Source organism: Gordionus sp. m RMFG-2023, chromosome 4 (assembly GCF_954871325.1).
Source record: "Gordionus sp. m RMFG-2023 chromosome 4, tfGorSpeb1-WG-v2, whole genome shotgun sequence".
Lineage (NCBI taxonomy): Eukaryota > Metazoa > Nematomorpha > Gordioida > Chordodea > Parachordodidae > Gordionus > Gordionus sp. m RMFG-2023.
Window position 1 is genome coordinate 27,722,936 of NC_088778.1, and position 15,276 is coordinate 27,738,211.

General features: G+C 28.9%; 1 protein-coding gene and 1 long non-coding RNA gene across 3 annotated transcripts in view; one reads left to right on the forward strand and one right to left on the reverse strand.

The window, feature by feature from the left end:
- LOC135929078 (uncharacterized) overlaps positions 1-15,276 on the forward strand; it is a 64,797-nt gene that overhangs the window by 3,362 nt on the left and 46,159 nt on the right. The gene's annotated exons all lie outside the window — the stretch shown is intronic.
- LOC135928489 (uncharacterized) lies at positions 4,299-4,747 on the reverse strand. The gene is made up of 2 exons (XR_010572351.1): positions 4,717-4,747; positions 4,299-4,429 (listed from the first exon to the last, which is right to left on the reverse strand). It is a non-coding gene; the product is annotated as an uncharacterized LOC135928489 (long non-coding RNA).

Below are 15,276 nucleotides of genomic sequence, written 5' to 3' on the forward strand. Positions count from 1 at the left end.
TAACGGAAAGTGTTTTCAATAAGGTATTAGCATTGTTTCAACGAAAGGGGGATTAGTTATTTGAGTATAAGATACAAAATATTGTGCTAGTTAGGTTAGGATAAAGAGAGTCTCGAAGGAATTTAAGGAGGGTTTGAAATAGATGATTCTGATGTGATCATTGGCGTACGCAGCGGGGGGGGGCAAATCCCCCCCAAAAATGCAGATGCCGGATATATTTTTCAAAAATATTATTGTTTATATTAATTTATATTTGTTAATATTTATTCATATCTCATATTAAATATATTTTTAATTACATTTATTATCACATTTATCTACTAAGTTATTTTATCAATTAATTTCGATTTCAAGTTTTCCGGCGTAATATTTACTTATTATTTTCAAATTTTTAGTGGCATAATATTTATCTACCATTTTCAAATTTCTAGTCAAATTATTATTATTTCTGAAACTTCTTGTCTAACAGGGAAAAAGAAATTGCAACCTTGTCCAACGAGATAGAGTCTCTGCCATCAAGCAGTAACAGCTTTTAAGGAGTTAGAAGAGCCAATTATTTGCTATTACTGAAATATCACAATGGCCTGAAAGAAATATTTCCTCAGAAACAAGAAAATTATTAGATTCAATGCTTATTCCAAATTTTATTTCTTATTAGAATGTATTATTTAATTATACAACTATTTTAAGTATTACTTTTCAAAAACATGACATTGACTTGATTAAGAAGATAAGAATAGAGGAGAGCATTTTATCAGAACTCAAGGAGATTAGGGCTAATGTTGATGAAGAATTTCATATTTTATTGTTGAGTCAAAAGCAGACTATACGTGTTTAATATTTGTCTCCCTCGACTTGTAGCAAGGCAAGCTCATCGTTAAAACATTAATATAGGATCAGTAGAAGAGTATATCTTAAATACAGATACATTTATAACCCAAATAAATGAATTTTTAATTCATCATGCAGCACTTACTAATCTGCAAATATTACTTCCACAAAAGCCTTCCCAACCTTTTGCAGATGGTGATAGAAAAAAAATATTTGTTAGATTTTTATTATGAAGATGTTAAAGTATCTTATGATGCCTTACTAGCTGAATAACTATGTTTATAAGATTAACTATAGCTGATATAGTCCCAAAAAATGCTATGGATGCTCTGCATTATTTCAAACACATTTTAGATTAAATTCCCAATGTATTAAAAGGGTTTATAAACTCTTCCCGTTAGTAAACTAGTGAGAGAACTAAAAAAAAACTTAAAACTTTATTCGAATCTAAACTTACACACTAAAAAAAAATCTTAAACACAAACTAAGAAAAAAACGAAAACAAGTCAAACAAATTCCCGAAACTACAAAAATCACCAAACAGACAGGAAATATAACTCGCGAAGAATGATTTTCTTTATTAATAATTTAATTAAATCAAAATCAAATAAATTCGTCCTTTTTAATATATAAAAAAAATTAATTTCATAAAAATAATAATAATAATAATTATATAATACTTTTACATATATCTATATCATCTAATCTAGGTTGGATTGGCATTCCGCGTTAAAAAAAAATATAAAACATTTACGTATTTACAAATACGACATGCCACCCCTTTATGGGCTCGTGGCATGTCGGCATATATATATTTTTGTTAAAAAAATAATCGATATATAACGGTGTCGCATGATGAATCAAATTGCTATAACAAATTTATAAAATTTTATAAAGCCCTTCAATTTTATATAATTAATTCAATAATATCATGATTACCTTGAATATTTCAAAAAAATAGCTAATTTCAATGTGAATGATCCATTGTGATAGTGGATATAACTATGAGAAACACCAATCCGAAAGGAACAATGGATATTTCCTAAAGTATTCAATTTCAGAATCGTCATTAATATTATTTTACACATTAACATTAAGTTGTTTTGCCGGTGATAATAAAATCCTTGTCAAATCATCTGCTACGTTTCCTGCTTCCTTTTTTTTTCTTTTGCGATATCCATTCATAATAAAGAATGTTCATTGACTAATCATTGATGGAACTGTGATATTCCTTCGTGTACTGCTCAAATCAACGATGCAGAGAAATATAGCCGGGTGGTTGTCATTGTTCCGATTAGTTGATTAAACGCTAATTCATGAGCATTGGCTGGATAATTAACTTGACACGAGTTTGTTAAGACTGTAATCGGTTAATACAAGTTTTTTGGGGAATTTAAAAAAAATAAACCATTTTATAATTTAAAAAAAAAATCTTTTACAAAAAAAATTAAATTAAATAAACACTTTTATAATTTAATTTTCATTAAAAAAATTAACACTTCATACACAAAAACAAAATCAATCCATGATTGCGTTCCAAAACATAAACACGTTAATAAAAAAAATTACCTTAAATATAATAAAAATGCCCTTTACTCTCAATTATATAACTTAACAACCCAAAATAATTCTTTCTAATAATATTAAATAAATACCATTGACCATTAACAACGATCCATATTTAACATAATTATCTTTATTTCCAATAAAACCACAACAATCTAACATAAAATATGTAGAAAAATATAATATAATATAATTATCCAATTCTTCATTTCTCAAAGGTCCACAGATGACATCCAAAGGTCCACAGCTGACATCAAATCCAATATCTCCCAATCTCCCACCACGGGTTTTTCCGAACAATGAAAACACACCCCGTGATCCCTATCTCCTCTTCTTCCCCCAAGGAAAACTTAATTCCCCTGTCAGAAAATAACTGACATTTGATGTATTATATTAAATTTATTTCTTCTTTTTTTCAACAGTTTCAACACGCCCACCCTTCACAAGCCCAGCGTCCCTCTCTCTGTGGTGTTGTTGTATCGAATCACCTCTTTGAATTGTATCGAATCACCTTTTGGAATTGTATCGAGACGCCTTGAAGACGTTCAGGGAATTTGTCGAATCGTCTTCCCTTATAATGATTTATAATATAATATCGCCGATACCTTTCAATATATAATCGCGAAAACACATATTATCAATAATGACCTGTACATTGGGGTATCTGCATTTATAATCTATGCAACATTAATATGGACAATGTAATATCAGCAAAACATAATAATTCATTCATTTTAAGATATTTGGGAAATATGAGCTATAATACACATTATTTGGATATGATTCATGGTAATTAAGAAATAATGATATTACATATAATAATGTAATGTGAACATATTGTCTGTGTGTGAAATGCAATTTCAACACATGTAATTTTCATTCTATCATGTGAAAAAAAAAAACAAAGCTACATCTTTATAAATATTTCCTAAAATGAATATAAAAATCCATCTTTAGGTATTAAAAATAATTGCGAAACTTGGCCGAACAAAGATTAAAAATAAAATTACAATACATACGTATATAAATACATTTAATATTATATATGAAGGAACAAATATATAATATGTAGAAAATACAATATTTTCCATCTAGGAATTACTCAGTATCCTAAGAAAAATATACCATTTCTACCTAACTCTGTCATCACAATTAGCACAAATTCACAAAAATGTAGAATGCAAAGTAACAAAAATTGATAATATAATGGGCTATATGGTATATATGTAAAGAATTTTTAATATACCTTCACAATATAAAATAATTTGAGTCTTTTCTTTAAAAATATGTTCATAATTAAATAGTAAAATGTGATGTGTTATAAAATTATTAAAAAGATTAAAAAAAATGTATTATGCAGCATAAATTTACAAAAAAAAAACTTTCCCCAGTATGCAAACTAAACAATATTCTCACTTCAAGGCATACCCATCAACACGGGCTGACCTTATCTGTAAAAATATTTTCCCTTCACATCATTGCATACCACACAAATAATATAATAATTGCAAATAAAACTTCTTATAAAAATTTATAATTTAAAAAAAAAATATATATATTAAATATAAAGATTTCATAATTTGGAAAAAAAAATATTATACACCATCTAATGTATCATACAAATTCCTATCCAATTTATATATACACTAAATGCAGACACTAAATCAAAATAACTATCCACATCTAACATTATAGATATTATTCTGACTTCATCATACTTCAATTCCTTCAAATTCTCATTCATAATTAAATATATCATATGTTACCTATACAATATATTAACATTATAAATAATAATTCATAGTTAAATATATCATATGTTACCTATGCAATATATTAACCTTAATTAATAATAAATTATCCCATACATATTCATCCCTTTACAAACCCAAAATGCATAATTAAATAATACACACTTTATTACAAAAGTCTATATCCATATATATTTTCATAAATTTCACATATTTAAATATTTAACAATCCTTTCTGTCCTGCTGTTCATGAGGTCTTTCAGCTTCCTATGACGGAATACCTATAACACCATTCAATGAGTTTTAAGGCATACCAAATAATGATCAAGATTATATGTACCATATACATCTAGACATAAGATAATATACCAAATATTACTGTCTTAAATTCCTGATCTTATTTCCATATTTCTGCCTAATACTCATTACATACTTTCTATCTTACACCTTTTAAGTTAAATATAAAAGTATAGAAATCCTTAAACTCATGTATCTGTATAGTTTGTAGTACATTGCATTGTCAAAATTTCTCTTATGTAATATGTATACAACAAAAATTTTGTTTTACTTTAAAACCGAATCAACCCACTCTTTCGATCCTGGTCACGGCACCAATAAAAAAAATTACCTTAAATAAAATAAAAATGCCCTTTACTCTCAATTATATAACTTAACAACCCAAAATAATTCTTTCTAATAATATTAAATAAATACCATTGACCATTAACAACGATCCATATTTAACATAATTATCTTTATTTCCAATAAAACCACAACAATCTAACATAAAATATGTAGAAAAATATAATATAATATAATTATCCAATTCTTCATTTCTCAAAGGTCCACAGATGACATCCAAAGGTCCACAGCTGACATCAAATCCAATATCTCCCAATCTCCCACCACGGGTTTTTCCGAACAATGAAAACACACCCCGTGATCCCTATCTCCTCTTCTTCCCCCAAGGAAAACTTAATTCCCCTGTCAGAAAATAACTGACATTTGATGTATTATATTAAATTTATTTCTTCTTTTTTTCAACAGTTACAACAAGAACATTCTCTTTTTTAAAAAGAATAACAGAGGCATAGCAGAAATACCATTTGCAGGGCACGGGCCGGATTTTTTTAAAGATTTTTTACGGCCCGGCCTGGGTTTTTTTAAAAAATTTTCAGGCCCGGCCCGGCTTTTTTTAAAAAATTTTTAGGTCCGACAATACTGTCCAGCCCGGGGGCCGGGCCTGCAGCTTTCTGAAAAACATACCAAGAAGTACAACATCTGAAAGTAGATTGAAAGGTTTGGATCTTTTGAATATTCATAGGCATTTGACGACAAGCAAGGATGAGATAATTGAAAAATTAGCTCAATCACAACGAAGATTGGATTTTACATTGTAAATATATAACATATAAAATGCAATTATTCCTAAGAAACTTTTTGTGTAAAGGCTCAAAAAATTCAAATTTCTATTTTGGGTCATTTAAGTGATTCTTTACATATAATTTTTTTATAATTCACATAAATTTAAAATTGTGTATTAGAAATAGTTATTAGTCCTAATAAATTTATGCTTGATATTTTTAAAAAACAATAATATTTCTTAAAAAATTTTATTACCCCCCCCCCTCCCCCCAGACCAAATTCCTGCGTACGCGCCTGGATGTGATCCACACCATATAAAGAATCTTGTATATAAGATTGGATTAGCTGAGTTGCTTCAAAAGGTATGAGACTCAAAAATATTTTGTCTGTTGTATGAATTCGGAAAAACAATGTCTGGAGAAAGCATAGTAAAAAAAGCAAAAAGCTGCCTTAATATTTATTAAGTACTAGTGTGATTATTAAATATTATAAACAAAAATATTAGAAAAGTATATCTATCTTTTGTCAAGAAAATAAAAAAGATACAAGATTCTTTGGAAATGTCAAAAATGTACCTAGTATAAGATACAAGTTTTTTTGCTAATAATATTTTCCTTTATCAGATAAAATTATTCATAATAGGCTCTAATAGAGAATTCATTGGTATAATTTTTATATTAGTGTCTTCCAATTGTTCAGCTAACTTTAACCGAAACGATATAAAGATATTTTATATATGATTTTTCATTCATAATAAAATAAAAATCAATAATAATAAAAAAAAATAACTCTTCATCAGTACTCGTGTTGGATATATTGAATCGTCTTCTTATCGTAGTAAACAAAATGACGGTAAAGAAAGACGAGCTGCAATTAAGAAAAGTTTCCCTAGAAAGTTAACAATAAATTAATTAGGAAAATTCACAAAGGCGCAAACAATCCTGGTTAGAAAGATCGAACACTGTTTGTTTACGAAAACCCACCCAATGTAAAGACGATCACATTAACATCGTTAGCAAAATAGGGTAGGTGAGCGAAAAATGACAAATTCCAACAATCTGAACAGGTGGACATGATCAACCTTATCAATCTAGTTAGTGTATGGAAAAATAATGTCAACAACTCGGTCTAAGTTTCACCGGCCGTACATCAAGTTCGAACTAATTGTCAGAAACTAGTAGAAGAATTTCACTCAATTATCGAACGGGGGTCAATCAACTCTCCAGACCCCAGCAAGGGGGGGAGGAGTGTTAAAAACTTTTGTTTCTTTTTCAGGGTGGCTCTATTTATCATATGGCTGCAATATCAGTACGTCTAAAAAATAGTGGTTGGCTAATCATATAATAAATCATTTATTACTAAATATCGCCTGCCTGAAAAAGTCGATGGTCTATGAAATTCAGAAAGATTCTATATAAAAAATTGAACTTTGACCTGATAAAAGGACATGTGTAGTAGAACAGTACTATAAACAATTCGACAATAGTTTAAAATCGATAATGCCTATTTTATATACTCCACAAGTGAAAAATATCTTTTAAAAATAACTTGTTTTTGAACCGGGTAAAATGTTTTGCGTAGTAGAACAGTATTATCAAGTTGGAAGCAGTTTAAAATTGATAGTGCTAATTTTTTTTACTCCACGAGGAAAATGAAAAACTTAAGTAACTTGGTTTTGAATCCGATAAAAAGTTTAGGTATGATTACAAAATCTGAGTATTTTGAAATGAGTTGAGCTAATTTTCATTATTCCATGAGGAGAAAAACTCAAATTTTTAACCAACAAAGAACTGGATAATACGAATAAGTTTATCTATAAAAATTCAGCCTTTTTTCCTTGAAGTAATGAAAAATCAGCACAATTTATTTCAAACGATATCCAAATTTTTTTTAAATATACACGACAGTTTTCACCCAGTCCAAAACCAAGTTGTTTAAGAATTTTAATTTTCTTTCAGAGACTAAAGAAAATTGGCGCTGTATATTTTAGACTGCTTTCAAATATTTTACTATACTGGTCTATTACCCCAAAAAACTACCAGGTCCAAAACAAAGTTGTTTAAAATAATTCACTTTTTTCCCTTGTATAATAATGAAGATTGGCATTATAGATAATTGGTTTTGATACATTTGTCTACTACCCAAACTAATTTTTGTCTGGTCGAAAACAAAATTTTTTAAAGTTTCATATTTTTAAAGCGCTATTAGCGTCATCTAGCGTTAAATTTATATCCAAAATAAAATGCATAAAAAACTTTTTTGTTAGAATTTGAAGTTTCTAATTTTGATATTAAGCGGTTTTAATTTAATAATTGATAAAAAACAAATAAATATATAATAAATAAAAGTTAGATTTTTTTTATAAATCTAAAAATTGGCGCCATACATATTGCTTAAATTTCCCATTATCCATTCGCGCTTTATCGAATATTTTATTGCTTATATTTATTATTCGTGTGTTTTTTTTTCATTTCAATTAAATCTCATCTTGGATATATTTCCTCAGTTTTAATCATTATTTCGTCATATTATTATTTTTCATTCTCACAATTAGCTACATCATGCAGACTTAGATCCATATTCGGTAATAGTAAGCCCACTTCATGCCTTTACTTTTGCCGACCCATGACACGACTTTATTTTCCTCGTTTAATCTACGTGCTGCTGTCACTTTTTATTTTTGCTTCTGGATATATTTAGCTTTAGATTTTTAGCTTTAGATTTATTTAATATCGCGTTAATTCATTTTTCTTATATATATTCGCGCCATTTATTCAATTAATTTATTTGCTTTACATACTTAATATTTGGCTTTTGCTTTATTCATGACCGCGTTATGACATTATAACAATGGCTACTTCCTTTAAACCCAAAATCTGCCCCTTCTGCTTGTAACTTTTATGCTCATTACTAATCATTAACATGTGTCCTCATTCAAGTTTCCCCTCTCCCAGAGGCTTACCCGCTTCTCAGCCTATTTATCACAACCCCCTTCAACGCCCGCTTCTAATATCGCTTTTTCAAATTCCCAAAACCATAAAACCAGACATCATATCAATAATTTTCAAAGGCGCTAGGTTACAAGTAGCTACGTCTTTCTTTCTGATTGTTTCTCCTCTTTATTGCAAAACTTTAACAGTGAGATGGTGGCTTAAATTCCTTGTTTATAACACCTTCATACTACCTGACAAATTCTCAAAAATTTCTTTAACACAACAAATTAATGCCACCTGCAACGTTTCTCCGCATCTCGAGTTCATGGGTCTCACAATTTTTTATATAAAAAAAGCTTCTCCTCTTGGGCTTAAAGCCAAACTTATTTCAAAAAAATTGACTGTTTAAATACAAAGATGCTCTCATTGGCCTCTACTTATGGTTCGCTAGATGACCACTCAGACGAGATCTACATAGAACTCTTTTCGAAACATCCTTCTTTCACTTCAACTCCAATCATTCAACAACTATATTTCCATTGTGCTTCCTATTTCGCTTCAGGCTAAGTAAGGAAGGCTATCATTCTCACGGCCTTGATGGGATCAGACCCATAGATCAGGTTACAGACTTCCATTCTTACTATCACAATTTGTGCAACCGAATCTTATTTGGTAATGTTCTAAGCTTTGTATCCCCCCATTCCTTTTGAAGCCAGACTTATTGCCTTACAGAAGCCTAACAAAGATATCAGACCAATAGCCATTGATTCATCATTCCGCCACCTTGTCGCTAAAATGATTTCACTTAGGATTAAATATGAGGCCTCTTACCTTCTCACCCCATTTCAATAAGGGTAGGAGTCATTTGATGTGAGGCGGCTGTACATATCGCACGTTCGCATGTTTTCACTTGGATAGCGATCCCACATATGAAACACTTAACAAAATTGATTTTTCTAATGCTTATAATACCCTCGCCCATAACTCATTCTTGCAATAAGCGAGCACATCATTCCCATGTTACACCATATTCCTATATTCTTCTTACCAATTCATCAAGAAATTCAACTGTCAAAATATACTGTTAACCTAGGGCATCCAACAAGATGATTCACTAAGATCCATTTTATTTTGTCTCACAATCAATTAATCCAAAATTAATTCATGATGCTTACTTTCGCTCCACGTCTGATATATAGATGACAGAATTATTAGTAGGTTCAATTGGAAATTAATAAGGCTAGGCATCAAAGAAATGGGATGTGCTGTTGGTCTCACTCTTAACCCGATAAAATTCGAATTTGTGCAATTAAACTCCTCCAATCAAAATCTTCACAATTTCAAAATTACCATCAAGAAAGAGCTGACACATCTAGGTCCCTCTGTAGGCGGATTCACTGCAATCATTGCCTTCCTTCACTCTGCCCTTGATATCTTAATTGAGTGGTAACCTCTATGACTTGCTACCCAAGCATATATCATTCTTATTCCTAAAAAACTTCTTTAACATTCCTCGCATCATTTATAATCTGCGCTCAACGTCTATTTTATATTTCCTATCCCTTATAACATTTATGAAAAGGGAATAAAAGATCTAACCGAAAATATTATGAACCTAAAAAACACTGAAACGGCATGAGCTCAAACTACCTTGCCCATCAAAAGTAGTGTTATGGGGATTATATTTACCACCGATTCGCTGCTTTTATTTGGTGTAATCATTTCCCACACCTAAAATATGACCTTTTCTTAGATGATGCTATCTTGTTATGGGGGTCACGTGTTGTTGATGTCCCATCGCCTGAACCCAACAGACACAAGGATTGGGATAAACCAGTTATAGCTCGCCTTTTTGAATTTCTATTATCTACCATATTGCCAACTGACCGTTCTTTCTTCACTTCTTCAATTATTGGATCTAGGGAACAAATTTTTGGAAGTTATACCTTATAACAATCTTCTGCTTCAACTCACCAACATGAGCTTACCCACACCATTGGAATCCGTCGTAATTGTACGATAACCTTTCCTCACATCTTTCCTCTACGCAGAACTCCATAGACAGCAAAGGAAGACACACTGCAGATCGTGTAAAGGCCGAATCCTCAGGCATAACCTATGCAATTTCTTGATCTAACGAGCTTTAAATCTACCAAAATACTTGCAATACTTGAACTGCCAGGACTTTTTGTTCAATGAAAACGAGGCCAATTTCTCGTTTGGGGCAATTAACTCTAAACTTATCAAGCAACAGCTTAAAATAAATATTCGGAAATTTCAGAAGATCACATCTTTATTCTAAAAATATCCACAACCTTAACATCCTTTGGTAAACTTGCATTATCCTTCTTCAAGAATTTAGGATCCCTCATCAGCGAGCTTACAGGCTATCTTCGAGTATGATTCTTCCTCAGACAGAGGTTGGTCATAGCTATCCTTAAAGCGAATTATCAGAGCTTCAATGGCAGTCTATCTTCACAGACCTACGTTAGACTTTCTTCCTTCCTTATTCCTCTCATTTTACGCTATATTTCATCTTTATTTTTTTTAATTTCGGATTTGTTTTTGTACAATTGTTTTATAAACAATTGTTTATTTTTGTTATAAACAATTGTTTATTTTTTTTTAAACATAAAAATTGTATATTTTAAATATTTTATAAATATTGAAGTATAGATGAGGAAATAAAGTTATGATATATTTTAAAAAATATTTATGCAAATGATTTTTACATAAAATAAATATTTTTTTTTAAAATTATTTTAATACGAATCCAATAAATAAAGATATTCAGGATAAGAATTTATAGAATTTTAGTTACATAATTTTTAAATGGCCACAAAAAATATAAACTTAATTTTTATGCTGGTAATTTTGTTTTAAAAAAATAAATTTTTAATCCTTCTAAATATTCCAAAGGAATTAATTTTGTTTGACTTTTATCCAAAAATTATTTTTCTTAATTTAATTTTTGAAAAAAAAATTAATAATTAAAAACGAATAATTTAGTTATATTTTAAAGCCAATTTAAATATGAAAAACATTGTGATTGATTCAGTCAGATTAAGATTTTAATAAAATCAATAGAATTTAAAATTAAATATTAAAATTGGATAAACTACCCGCCAAAAATATTATAGTAATGTAAAATAAAAAACCAATGTCCCTTAAAAAAAGGAAAATTGATATCGTTTTAGCATCTTAAAGTAAGCCACATTATCGATAATCAGAATTTGAAAAATTTCCTGAGCAAAAATCTTTGAAGTTTTTTTTTTTTGAAGAAGAAGAGAAATTTTTGATCAAATTTTACTTAAAAAATGACAAAATCTTTTGTAGTTTTCAAGCATTAAAAAATTTTTCAAGATCAAATATTTTTACTAAATGTTTTTTTCATACTATGGCAAAAATGATTCAATTTTAATAAAAATTAAAATTCACTGATAAACTTTATTCTTGTTATCATAATATTTTGTTTTATTATTTTCTTACCTATTATTATAACAATCTCATAAAATGGCCAGTTAAATTTTTTTTTTAATCCTTATGCAGACAGAGTTTAACGTTTACTCAAAAGGAAAAAAAAAACTTAGAAGATTTTGAATCTCGGAAGATTGTTTTTAAACGAATAGAATTCTCAGAGTAGTGTTGTTCAAAAGCTCGATTTGAGCCGATTTTTAAATACGTTGAACTCGATATTTTAGCCAGAGAAATATTGCTTTAGCCTCGAAATTTCGCTTATATGGAAACCTACGTGCTATCCTTTAAGTAAAATCTTCCTGTTTGCGTAATATGTTTCCGGATAAACTATTGAGTTTGCCGTTTTTAAAAAATTGACTTAAATCGGGTTATTGATCAAATTTTATAAAATTCCAGTTAAAATAAAATATCAAGAGTAATAGGTTCACCCAGACACTAGAGCTTTAAAAGAAATTTTATCACTTAAAATCCTTTAGGTACAACATGTTGATTTATATTAGTAACTTGATAAATGTTTATATTTTTAGAGAATATCAAGTTGTAATATAGAAATATAAAATTTACGTCTGTTATTTATCCCACGTCTCTCATTATTTTTTTCAATGAATGCTATCAGGACTTAGAAAGCCATAATCTCAAAATTTTAAGGATTAAACACAACTAGATTTGTAGGCCTCAACTAATGTGTTTTGCCCAAAGATTTCTTCCTCTCATGAGCGATTTCCTATAAACCTTGGGCCAAAAAATTTGTTAAAGTTTTAGTTCTTTACTCTCCAATCATACAATAATTTTATATATTATTTAATGGTAATTTTTTAAAAAACAAATATTATTATTATAAATTAAATTAAATTTTGATATATTTCATAACAAGAAATACTAAAACTAGTTAAAAAATATTTTTTACTCATATTTATTAAATAATATTTATATTAGGTCAGTGCTAGTGTTGTTAAACGGTTCGATTTTTACAAACGGCTAATCCAATATTAGTTAAAAAATATTACGCTAACCTCGAGATTTCGTTTAGATTGTCCAAACCTTTCTGCCCATCTATGACCAAAATCTCTCAGGATTGCGTGATATTTTATAGCTAAATTATTGAGTAAGCCGTTTTAAAATGATAGAGCCGCTTAACAACACTACTACGTCTATCTATGTATTAAAAGTTGAAACTAGAGTTTCTAAAATAGATATTATAAAAAAATAAAATAAATAGTTAATTAAACAATTTGGAAAGGGTATCTAATAGTGATCTGCATCGGGTCTAATTTTCCAGGCCCGGCCTGAACTTTTTTTAAAGATTTGCCTGCCGGCCCGAACCCAAAATTTTTTTAAAAGATTTGCGGCCGGCCCGAACTCGAAATTTTTTAATTCGAAATTATTTAAATATAGAAATTATTTTTTATAATTACTCAAAATAAAGGACATAATGTTATATGGCGTTTAGTTTCAATAAATAAAATCAAAAATATTTATTTTACGTAAAAAATTTAATATAAAATTGATAAATTTAGATATATTTAAAAAAAATTTCAAGGTCCAACCCGACCCGGCCCGAACCCGATTATTTTAAATAGAATTAGGCTGAGGGGCTTAACTTTGCAGATCTCTAGTATCTAATATAAAACTTGATTAATTTTCAGATTTAATATTAGACTTACATCCATTCTCAGTTCTCCTACCTAACATAACATAATATAATAAGTATTATATCTTCTATCAGTGCGATAAAATGTAATATAGTATAATTAAAAATAAAAAAATGACGGACTCTTAAAATTGCGCAAATCTCAACAACTATAAATAAAAATTAAAATAAATCTTTGGGGTTTAAAACAGGTGCTCAACTAAAAAAGAGAATAAAAATAATTTATAATTACATTTGAAAGTATAACGCCACGCCGTCAGACATATACTGGTTTTAGTATTTTATCAAATATCAAGAAAATGAGAATATATATATGAATGAAGTGTTTCATCGTTAAAAATTGCGCATATTCATATCAAAATCATATGGTAAATAAATATATAAATAAATAAATTTGATCAACGGAAATAAAAAGATATAAATAATTAATTTTGCCAAAGATTCAATATTTATTTTAAATTTTACCCTTATATTTTAATTTTACAAAAAAACTTTAAGAAAACATTTAACTTGTATTGAAACAAAACGGAGTTAAAAAATTACAAAATACAATTCGACCTATAAATAAAAAAAAAAGCGAATGGCTAAATTATCTGAAATTAATAGCGTAGGTATATACTGTTCACTAGGAGATATCCAAAAGAAGGTCCGGCTCGAACCCAGCTTAAACCAATCCAATTTTTTAGAAGTCGGTTCGGGCCGGGTCGGGCATAAAGCTAATTTTAATAAATTTCGGTCGGGCTTTCTGAATTTTTTTTTTTTAAATTTCCGGCTGGACTCTAAAAAAATAGACCCGGTGCAGATCACTATAGTACACACATGATGGAATATACATTTATGAAAAAATGCCAATTTATTTCTTATCAAATTTAAAAACCGCCTTCCTAATGGATTTAAAATGGAGCGATTATTAATCCTCACGTGAGGACCCGGATAAGTCGTTATTTCAGAATAACTTATGACGATATTATATATATATACACTGTACAAGGTCAGGAGGGGTTTAGAAAATCTGGCGTATACCTAAAAATTTATATGGTCTGAAATTCACAGGGTAGGTATGATCTATATAAAATAGAGATACGATTTGGGCGAAATCTATTTTTTTTAAAAATCAATATTTAGAAAAACGCGCTTGCGAAAAACCCAATAGTGTTGTTAAATAATTCAATATTTTTATCCAAAAAATATTAGGTAAGCTTGGCGATTTGTTCATATATAGCAGAAAGGTTTGGGCATCTATTAACGAAATCTCGAGACTTGCGTAATACTATTTTGGCTAGGATCTTAATTTAAAATCGAATAAATCGAGTTCTATAGAAACCCTTAAAACTAGGATCTACGAAGCATATAAGCCTTGTTTATGCGTTGTAAAGAGTTCTATTACTATCTTACATCGCGTAAAACTTTACCAGAAAAAACGAAGTGAAAATTGGAATCGTTTAAGATTTCGTGTTGTTTTTAAGTTTCCAATCCAACAACTCAACATATAGAAGATATAGATAAGAGTGGTAAAAATGATAGGCATTTGTAATTTTACATTTATTTAGGCAACATTTCTTTCATCCATTTTTTATAATAGAAAAAAAATAATGAGTTTGTGTGTTTTATTGGATATTATTACTCAGTGCAATTTTTTGTAATATGATTTGTTTTTTTAAAATATATTTTATAATTTTTAATAAAGAAAAATTCATTTATT